Source organism: Denticeps clupeoides, chromosome 19 (genome assembly GCF_900700375.1).
Source record: "Denticeps clupeoides chromosome 19, fDenClu1.1, whole genome shotgun sequence".
Taxonomy (NCBI): Eukaryota; Metazoa; Chordata; class Actinopteri; order Clupeiformes; family Denticipitidae; genus Denticeps; species Denticeps clupeoides.
Window position 1 is genome coordinate 5065813 of NC_041725.1, and position 11534 is coordinate 5077346.

The 11534-nt window shown below is 40.1% G+C and overlaps 1 protein-coding gene across 3 annotated transcripts in view; it reads left to right on the forward strand.

The window, feature by feature from the left end:
* LOC114769681 (leucine-rich repeat and fibronectin type III domain-containing protein 1-like protein) overlaps positions 1-7888 on the forward strand; it is a 99716-nt gene extending 91828 nt beyond the window's left edge. For all 3 annotated transcript variants that reach the window (XM_028962903.1, XM_028962904.1, XM_028962905.1), the window contains exon 6: positions 7568-7888. The gene's annotated coding sequence lies outside the window, so the exon portion shown is untranslated. The remainder of the gene's footprint in view (positions 1-7567) is intronic.
* Positions 7889-11534: the final 3646 nt, after the last annotated feature.

Consider the following 11534-nt stretch of genomic DNA (forward strand, 5'->3'; position numbering starts at 1 on the left):
TCACGGATGGGTGTTTAGGAGAAAATGTACCTTTCGTGTCAAGTGATTGTCACTGCAGGGCTCTATTTAGCCTCAGAGGTGTGTTTGCTGTAAAGGTCCCCTGTATGAAAATGTCACTTAGGGGGATTATTTAACATTAATACGAGTTCCCCTAGCCTGTCTATGGTCCTGAAGTGGCTAGAAATGGCGATGGGTGGACATTCTGCTTCACCGTTCAGAGAGCGGTAGCTCAGATGGCCAGATCTGGAATTTGTCCCTTTATGTTGTCATAAGGGGAAAGGTTACCTCCCGTTTCCCATGCTTTTTCTGCGCAGAGAGTTCCCCGCCCCTCCCCTTAAACATTATGGCTTCCAAATGTGCGAAGCATTGCAGTTGCTGAGTGATTGGATGTGAAAATGAGCACAAATGTATTTTTTTTGTTTCGTCACACAAGATTCTGAAGAACAAGTGGATTCTTTTTTTTTTTTTTTTTTCTGAAAAAAAAACGCAGACACAGCGTCCTGATATCGGCAAACATTGTGGTTGGTGAATGGTGTTGTTGACGTCATTTCCATGAATGTCCCCTCCGCTTCTATCGGCCGCTCTCCTCCTCGTTCTGCCTTGCTCCTCCTCATTAGCATTTAAAGCTACAGTCACCAAAAAGGTGTGTCCTGGGGAAATCTCATTGTGGGACTGGATCAAAGTGGCTGTAATGCTGCACCAAGGCTGAATCTTAGAAAGAGACTTCAGATACAGTATTAGGGGACACTAAGTACTATATAAAATTATGTCAGGGGACCTATTATAGCAGAATATTTGGCTGTTTCATATGGTGTGTGTGGTGCATATGCTCTTTTTTGTCCTAAGTTGCTGAACAATATTTCTGACGTTGTGTTGTACCCAGAGTTCTTCAGACTATTTTAAATAGATTGATGAAGGTTTATTGATACATATTAACAGTTTTTTTCCTAATTACTTTTGAGGAAGCCTTTTCTCTGAAAGCTGTACAGATGCATTTCTTATTGACATGCTTTGCTAATGTAGCTGTGGCCTCATAAGATATCATCAGTAGTCAAAAAGTTTTATGAGGAAATAATCAATAATGAAAAATAAAATGTAAGCCTCAGGAAACTTTAGGAAATGAGGACATGTTCTAATTCAATTGTAATTTCATGCAGGTGGCTCCATTTCAGCACTGAATTTTGTTTTATATACCTCATGAATAAATTAACTTTGTCTAAATTAGCTCTAAGGGCAGTCGGCTTATTGTTTTTAATAAATGGTTGAACCTCCCGGTAAATCAGTTTCTCGCATTTCGCTATAGACTTTTTGCCTCTTCTATTTTTACAGCTCGAAGGTTAAGGTGTGAACTTCCATACCAACTGCAAAGTGTTTTACTTACTGTCATTTTGCTGTTTTAGTAAAAATCCAAATCACATTCCAAACTGAGATGAATAACCTCTCCACACTAATCAGCGCCCTTTATTTCCACCTTATATCAGGCCCAAACCTTTTAGGTCTGACACGTAAAGCCTCATTTCTTTGGCAATTAAATGATCATTATGGTGCTAATCTGTACTCCATGCTGATGAGTCTGCTAAAAATTGCTTTCTGCAGCCTCTGTGGCCGATGAAATGTCCCCGGCACCCACAGTTTGTTGCTGTTCACATCCACAGCCAAAGGGTGGAAACGGCCCTTCAGTACTGAAATTGACAGTTTTACAAAGAATCGCTTTGGCTTTGTAACTTTGAAGGGGATGGATATTTTTGAAATTTAATTGCCTCAGAGTGTTTTTTTTTTTCTTCTGCTGAAACACATATTAAGCAGAAACAGTGAGTATAATTACTAATAAGGATGCATTCTGCTAAAAGCCTATGGGCTATATTTGCAGATGGCACAGTTAGACCTTGTTCATGTAATTGCCGCAGTGTTTGTTATAAAAGCCTAATTATTGTAAAAAGCCTAATTATATGGGTGCTGTTTATGGGATGGTGTAGGTACAAGGGTGCTAAATGAAGGTGGTTGTGGCATATTGCTTTTTTTTTGTCCTCTCTCAGCGGATTGTTCGACTTTCTCCTGCCCAAAAAGCCTGATTGAATTTGGCTCGGTGTCACTTGAAATAACGGCGTCAACAAAGCTGTGATAGAAAGTGGTGTCTCCCCGCATTGCCCTCCTGGAAGCAGCCAGCCAGACTGCAGGATTGCTGCGATGGACCCCTGTTTTATTAAAGAGGTGGACCGATTCGCAGGCATCAGCATTCGTCCGCTGCTCCCCTCCCGGGCTTGCTTAGTGTCTGCGGACAGCCATTCCCACTTCATATATCAGAACCGTTCTGGATTTAATTGTATAATCAATAGCCCTGATGAGAAGCAAGGTGCGGTGTTATGAATTATAATGAAAGCTGCGGAGAGTGCCGAACTCCGTAATGAGATTCTCTTTGACCTGTTGCTGATTCTCAATTTCTCGTCCTCATCTCATTGAATGGTGGGGTTACAGAGCTGACCCCCATTGTTTAAATAACTCCTTGAGATGGTGACCTTTTAAAACACATTTTGAAGATGGTCAATTAGGTTTCATACACTAAGGCATGCATGTCTGGAAAATTTGTTTAAATTAAACCTTGACCTCAAGTTTGTATCAGTTATAAGTGGATTTGAGCAAATGCATAACTGCATTAAGGTTTATAACATATTCCTGTCAATCTGGATCATTAGTATTCTAAGAATGTACATGATCATATGTAGCATCATATTATCTGCAGTAATAATTATAATAAGTGATAAACTAATTATTGACGGGCAGTGGTGGCTTAGCAGTTAAGGAAGCGGCCCTGTAATCAGATGGTTGCCAGTTCGAATCCCAGTCTGCCAAGGTGCCACTGAGCAAAGCACCCCAGCATCTCTCTAAGGGTGATGGGTTAAAATCAAACATTTTGTTGAGTCACTGTGTCATTGTGAGACACTGCAGCACAGCACAATCACATCACTTTCACTTTCATTATGGATACTACATATTAACACAGAGCTACCTACCTACCAAGGAAGGTAGATAAAAGATCGGATTACTTTACAGGAATCTGATTATATACGGAGAGCGTCCGCATTCTAACTGAGGTCATGTGACAATTTATATAGAGCAAAAGTGGTAAGGTACATAGAGTAAATATTACACAAATTATACATAATTCTGGTGGCATGACCGAAGTTTGTGAACTTTGAGAGAAACATAAAACTTTTCAGACACAGACAGATTTTACATCCCATCAATCACTCACCATGCCTTCTCCAGCAACGCTGATGTCCATCATTTCTGTGCAAGGTGACCCAGCACTCTGCATGGCCACTGCTGCATTGTCCAGGACACATGGTCTTGTGCCCACTCCAAACGTTCACGGCCGTGTTTTGGTGTCAGTGGAGTCACCTGCAACGGTCATCTGGCATTTGAGCCAAAGCGGTGGAGTCGGTTGCAAATGGTTTGTCTGGAAACCCCAGTACACCTCACATCTCGTAAAAAGGCCTGCAGCTGTGTGGCTGTTGTACATTGATGTCTGAGTGCATAGGTCCTTAGGTTCTGGTCAGCATTGCGGTCTGTCACTCGTGGGGCTCCACTCCTGGATCTGTCATGAGCTCTGCCAGTAGTTCTGTGTCTTGATGCAAATCTGCTGATGACACTCTGAGACACGCCAAGTTCACCAACATCTGACTGCCCGCTACCAACTCGAAGGCGCGCCATGGCCAGGTGACGCTGCTCGTCCGTTAAGTGACGTTGTGTGTTCATGGCTGTTTGAATGATGAACTTGGAACGACTTACTGACAATACCAGCTACCCACAGAATGTTGAAATTGATGCCAAATTGAGAAAGGTTGTCTTTAGGTATTAGCTCCGATATAAGGCACACCTGTACACAAGAGAGACCATTCCATTTGCCCCCCTATCCCAAAAAATGTCTGAAGTGAAACAAACACAGTATGTATGACATCCACAGGAAGTCTTTCACAACATGCTTAACTTATTGTGAGTAGTGTATATATATATATATATATATATATATATAGTAGGGGTCTTAGGAATTTGAAGGGGCTAAAAATGCAACAACCAAGAATACTCAAAATGGACAGTAAAGCACACACAGGCCTTCCGAGTATTGCTTAGCCCGCACTCTCTGTGAATGTGAGAAATGAACGTGCTCCGTGCAAGCAGGTGTGTGCTGAGCTTTGATGATCCTGACCACAGCCATTTTTTAAAAGGCCCTTGCTGTGTGAGAGCGTGCCAGTGGCTGCCTTGTGGCCAAACGCAGCCTCCCCACACATTCATTTGCTCTGCGGAGGCCAGCGCAGGCCGGCCCTTTTCCTAGCAGGAGTCTTTAAATGAATCATACCTGACTTGGAGGCTGGATTTAGAGAGACCGATTCCTGATTTCTTGCCCAGTAATATGTTTAATGGGGCATCAACTGCTGAAAAGGTGTCATTTATAAAGCCTATTGTACATAAAGTAAAGTGTTTAATGCACCCTTAGGGGCTTTAATGAGATCATTCTTTAATACTTTTACTAGAAGCATTGGCATCTCTTTGATGTTTCAGCAACAAATTAGCATTATGTATTATATCCAATCATTAATTCAGCACTAATCATTAATTCACAACCACTTAATTACACAAGCATGATACGTTTTCCTGGTGTCAATCCACACATTTTCTGCTTACTGTGCCTTTAACCATGGACCCAGACCATAGAACATCACCTGATCAGATATGTTTGGTGTTACACGTTTCTTAAAACAGTGGTGACACCAGCTTAGTGGACTGTGTGAGTAGTAGGGGTGTAACAATACTAGAAAATTGTTGAGCTGTGGTCCAATTTGTAATTTTTGTTTATTCATTTATTTGGTTTACAGAAATGCAGTCGACTTTTTTCTGTGGAGCAATTATACTCAATACACATATTATGGTGCAACAAGCATGTCCCCAAATCCATTTTTTTGTAGTTGTATTGTATTTTTTTAAAGGAATGATTTGGATTGTGATGTCCTGGTAAAGTTCCAAGTGTTTGGCATACCTGTTAGGGCTTCAGTGGGTTGCAGAGGTACTGTATGTTAATCACGACTTTGCCTTCTGGAACCTTTGAATTGCAGTGTAGGTCTCAGTTCGTGTATTGTCACAGCCCTACTTGGTAGGAGTAGAAAGGGAACACTGATGGCATGCTATAAGTTAGCAGCTGCTCAGTACAAAGGTGGTTCACCACCCAACGGGTTGTCCTGTGCAAGTGTCTCTAGGGGGACTGTCCCTGGAACTACAGATTGTAAGTCTGGATAAGGGCGTCTGTTAAACGCTGTAAATGTAAATGAATTAAAAGGTAGAGATTAACAAATACTCTCATTTTCAACATTCCTGCTGTAGTCTCTGTACGTGGAAGGGACACTTTGACTATTAAAGTAGCTGGCAAGCATATGATTAGTTGTCATTTAGACAAAACAGACGATCAAGTCTGCTGATAGCTAGCATGCTTTAAACATGATCCTTCACTCAGTCACAGACCAAGTGCTTCCAAACAGCAGACTAATTGCACAGCTCAGCCATTCTTGTCTCAACATCTGTTCCGACTTGCAAAAGCATCTGCTCGTGTTAGTTTGCTCGGCTCTCAACATCATAATTTTTCTTTTTTTATTATTGTTTTTTTATCAGAAATGTTGTCACTATATTTAGACTTATTGTGAACCGTTTATGAATCAAGTTCGTAATCTTTCCAGGAAAGATTTAGGCAAGCGGTTGCTGAAACCACTACTGACACTACATATTTGATTGCACTGCACTGACAGGCAGGGCGTCCAGTCACTTGACTGATCAATCACACACTGATGACGCCCGCTATTCTTGTAGGATTTCCAGAGCCAATCAAGCGTAACTAGAGCTCAGTGTCTCAGCATGTGCCAGATGATGAACATTTGTATTGGTGCTTTGCACACTTTTTATGCAATGTTTCTGCAGACGACTGCTTTGTATCTGTATCATGCTTGTTGACCTCAGTGCCTGTCACTTTTTTAAGATTTTATTTAGCCTTTCTTGTTGAACTCTTGTTGAACAAAGTTAATGGCCTGTTGGCTGTTGTCCACTAGTGGCTGCCCAAGAGTTTTCTTAGTTTTATTCCTATTATAAATATATATTTTCCGTACTAGTGATTTGGACAAAAGAAATTTGTATGGGAACAAAATAACATTTTTAGTGAGAGTGAAAGAATTTTAATAAATGAAAATAAACTAAGATACACGACTAGGTGGCTGAAAACACACAACACAGATTATGTGGAGGTCAATGCAAGACAACGGAGTGAAGAAAAACTTAAATAATAGTCCTCATTAGAACTTACACAGGGCACATGTGTCAGGGACAACAGTGAGCTGGTGCCACTTATGTGGCCAGGGACACCATGGCCTCACAGGCAGGAAGGGAATATGCAGAGCAAGTCACGATTAGATACACTGAAACAAGCAAACAAGCCAGTTGGAGCTGTACAGTATAGCTGAAAAAAACGTCACAAGTAAGTTACATTCATGGTCTAATCAAGTAGGAATAAAATGGCACCAATTACAATTTATTGAAATTAATGCTTTAAGTGAGCCAGTCACCAGTTTTGCCAGATTTCTAAAAATAATATACTTATCATTTGCAGACATAATATGTGCATTTATCTTTTTCATAATGTAAATGTGATTTTTTTTTTGAAAAAGCTAATTAAATTGATTTAATTTAAGTTTCATTAAACGTGTATCACCTTGACCTTCAAATAAGATTACTTTTTACTCCAAAACAAGATCTGGTCTATATAATATTGTTGGGGGTGGGTTGTCTTATTCAGGATTGTCAGTAAATTGATACATTTCGCATTGGTAGAGTACAATGCAGTATTAAACATACTCAATATATAAGTACAGTATGCGCATTTTTTGCAGTACCTTTTCCTCCAATTCACTGCATTATAAGTTTTGTTTTTGCTAAAAGTTTGCCTGCATCACTAAGCATTGTACAATGTTGTGTCAGTTCCCATGTTTTGTTGTTCCCCCCATTTATATATATATATATATACACACACACACACACACACACACACACACACACACAGTTATGTGGCATTTTTTTTTTTTTTTTTTTTCTTCCCTGGTGGCGAATAGTGTTTTTCTGCCTAATAGTAAATACAAAATGGGTCAATAACACCTCATGCTCCATGTCAACAGCCTAGTTTTCTCTCAGATGGTGCTAGCATACAGATAAGTGGGATCGTGTGTCAACAAAGTCTGTCTGGATGTTTAGAGTTATCACAGCAATATAGCAATTTTTTCATATAAGAGCTACTGCAGACGGTAGTGTGGCTAATAATTTTATACTGTCTGCATACTGATACTTATTTGTACACATATGTAGTTATCAATTGCTTTTTTAATATGGGTGAAATGGTCCTCTTTATAATTATTTTCATTTTGCAGTAATGCGCTGTGAGGAATGCAAAATGCACGGATTTTCAGACATCCTACATTCTGCATATCACCTTTGTTTTGATCCTGGTTGTAACTTTGCCATTCCTCTTTCTCTGCAGGACTGTGCTGTGTTTTGTCCATCCTGGACATCCATGAAACCTTGACGGGATGAGACACGCCACATGACTGTATTTTTGCCATCCTCATCCTCCTGTTATCTTGCTCTTATCTGTGCTGCACAGGCCAGCTTCCGTTCACCCAGCAAAGACTGAAACTGAATATGTCTGGAACAATAATACGCCGATAAGAAGCCACGCCCTGGAGTGTTTACCTTTTCTTTTCTTTTTATTTTGACTGTCGCATTTTAATTTGTTTTTTCCTTTTGTATCTGTACATAACTTAATTCCAAATCTTATAGTTTTGTACATGTAATTTTTATGGTGTGTGAATTTTTATATAAGAATAAAAAAAAAATATGTTATTCAAATTAAAAAACAGATTCCGCTCTACAGTGATCTTCTTCTTTATAATGAAGTCCCACCAGGCCCCCGAATAATATCTAATGACATCTCCTCTGGCATCCTGGCTCGCGTTTGCAACACTGCGCTTTCTCAGCAGAGCTGCTGAGAGAGGATCTCTTACAACATGAACCTGATAACCCACGCTGCCCTGATGTCGAGACACAGATATATGGACACTGGACTCAAATTGCTTTAGCACTGAAGCGCTTCCAGTGGTTGGAAATGAGGTTTTAACCGTCATTTAGTTTTCATTTGAAAGCCGCATTTATCAGCTTTCAGCTGGTCCTACACTGCTTTCCATAGGGTGCTATGAATCATCAGACGCCCTTTGACAAACCTATAACCTAAAATATTATTTTATTTCTTAGAAATGGTTTCTATACAACAAAATATGAGCTATTGGATTGTGTTGTAGAGGCAAAATGGCCATAGACCGGAAACTCCGCTATTGTATGAAATTAAACACTAAAGCATTTCATCAGTCAAAGCCACAACCAAAGAAACTGTCATGATATATTTTAAATGGACTTTCTCCATCTATACCTTTATACATCTTGAACTTTTGTACAAGCCTTGAAAATAATAAGATCTTTCATTGTATTCTTGCACCTGGACCACTAGTTTGGAGCAGTTCAAGGACCAATGTTGCGATGCCAGATATTACTAGAAATAAAATAATATTGTATTTAAATTAAAACAACCTGTCAATGAACTGAAGAACTCTTTGCAGGGTAGATCCAATGAACTCCACTGCCAGCAGATGGTGGAGAAGGACATAACAAACCAAGGCAGCAAAACCAGGAAACAGACGGTGCCAGCGCATCCAGCAGTTTTTGACAAACACACAACCCAGACAGCCGGAATCTTTGAGCCGCGTCTGCATTGAAAGCCTTCTGATCCGGATATAGAGCTTCTAGTGTGCTGAGCAGACAGGCCAGGTCTGAACCAAATTGTGGTTTCAGCTCAGTGGTTTTACAGGTTTGGACCGATCTTGTGTTAAATGGACAGCAGGAAAATATATGTCTGGAGTTAAAATGTCTCAATGTCCCAACATTGATCAAGCTCATTTTTATACTGTTTAGGAGTAATCTACATATGGATTAATCTGTTTATATATTATCTAGCAGACAGCTCATAAGGACACTGTGATATCATACTGGAGAACTTAACCCTTCCCTCCAGATTTGTGTCCATATCATGTCCAGATGGCCATGAAAGGGCTCATACAGTGGATGTAAAAATTGTCCACACCCCTGAAAATGAAACCACAATAGCTAATGTCAAAGATTTTCTAACCTTTAAAGTAACCTACAACCTTTCCTATAAAAAAAACAAGCTGATTGGATAAGGGTACACCCCCTTACACTAATACTTTTATATCCAGCATGTTTTCCAGACAGTTATTTTTAAACAACAGTAAAACATGATGTATTCCAAAATTAACCATAACAAAAAGAGACATCCTTGGAGATGTCCCATAGGACATACAATACTTGATTGTTGATTGCAATTGTTCAAAAAACACTGGAAGATGCAGAGTCTCTGTAATCAGCAAGATTGTTTGCTGTCGATGGAAAATGGCCAGTGGTCACACTGCATTCCACTTCAGTGTCCATCCCAAGAGTAATTTCCATCCGTTAAATCATCTGTAAGACCTTATTACATAGATCATAAAGTTGAGTATTCAGCTATATTTCCATGTGGCAGATGATCGATTGGGCCTGGTCTAATCAGAAGTGTTGGAATATCGACGCTTTCTTGGGCTCCAAGCTACTGGAATAAATCTGCGGATGACTGCAAAGGAAAACACTGATGAAGACATGAAGGAAACGAAGACTAATTTAGCTCAGATAAAATCAGTCACAACAGAGCCAGGCACTTGTGAGATAAGGAACATTTCCACAATCAAGTTTATCAAACATTTCAAATGGTGCTTTCTTTTAAAATACCTTCTGAGCAAAAATATCATCAATATATCATCACATTTATTGGCTTTAATATTATAAAAACGCAACTGAATTGTTTCACCATCCAATACAATAAAAAATGTGACTGATGATGCCAGATACAAATAAGCTTTTATTTACATACAGTCCACACTCAGACATTGATCTCCCACTTGAGAAATGGTAGTTTCCAGAAACGTGAGGATTCCCTAGTTGACACTGGGCAAACTGATTTGTTGTAGGGAAGCAGTGGAGAGGAATATCATCTGAAGTCCACTGAAGAACCACACGATCTCTACTAACTTTTAATGTTAGGATTCATTGCCATCTTAAATAGGTTTGATGGCCGCAGTCATCATTTGCAAACCTTAGGAGGTTAACCTGGGTCCTCAAGGTGCAGTCATTGTTGTAAAGGGAGAAGAGTAGTGGGGGGAGGACTCTTCATTGCCTGCTGCGCCCTGCCTTTCAGGAAATTGGTGATCTACTAACAGCTAGCAGAGAAAATGGTCAGTTGGGAGCATTTGAAGAGAGAACAACAATGGTGATCGCCGAACTATAGTCCTCAAACAGTATCCTGTCATGACGGCCATGGTGTTGGAGGATGTAATTGAGTCCCATGCTCGCTGCATCATCCACCAACCACTTTGTCTGGTTTGTAGACTACAGGGAGTCCAGTAGGTGTTCTGTGATGTGCTTCGGCTGTTCAAAGCATTTTTACAGTGACAGGACTGTAATCATTTAGTCCTGTGATGGAAGGGTTCTTGGAGACTGGGGTGATGGTAGAGCATTTGAAGCAGACACGGCCTTCACACAGCTCCAAGGATCTGTTGAGTACATGAGTCAATACAGGAACCATCTGATTAGCACAATGCAGGTTCTTATGTTAATCCGAAAATTAATTAGGTAACTATCAGATTGCAGATTCACTTCATGATTTATGTTTGGTAAGAACCTGAGCTCATGTATTGGTTATTGACAATTCCCATCACTATTTGCATTTGCAAGATTAAAAACATACAATCAGGTCCAATATGTTTTTTTCTGTTGTAATTAAAAAGACAGCTATTTGCAAAACTCATGTAATGTTATGCTGTCTTGATAGTTTTGTGCATGACGTTTGCATGCTCTCCCTGTGATGAACCTCCAGGTTCTCCGGTTTCTTCCTGCCTACTGACCCTGAATTTACGATCCTGTCCAGTCCCCCCTAGCAAGCTCATTGACATGTACATTCCTCCTTCCTCTCACGTCCAGCCTTCTTGATATACATTTGGATTGAAAATAGGATCGCCCCAATCGAACCGTGCCCTGCTCTCTGTACTGCGCCTAGCGCCAGGGTTCCTTTGTGTTGCTCTAAAATGTTTAAACAGCATGAACGTTCGGCTGATTCTTATCTATGAAGCTGAGATAAAATTTTGTAGAACATTATATAATTTAATATGCTGACAGGAGAGGTCTGTGCTGACAGATGCGTTAACGTGATTCATGTCTGACTGTCAGTTGACATTATGGTATGAATGAGGAGGACTGGAGTGTGATCTTCTTACTTTCTTCCTTAATTGATTGTCTGTTTGGCAGTTAATAATGGCCCTTCCTCACTGCCCTTTACTCACCAGTGCTCC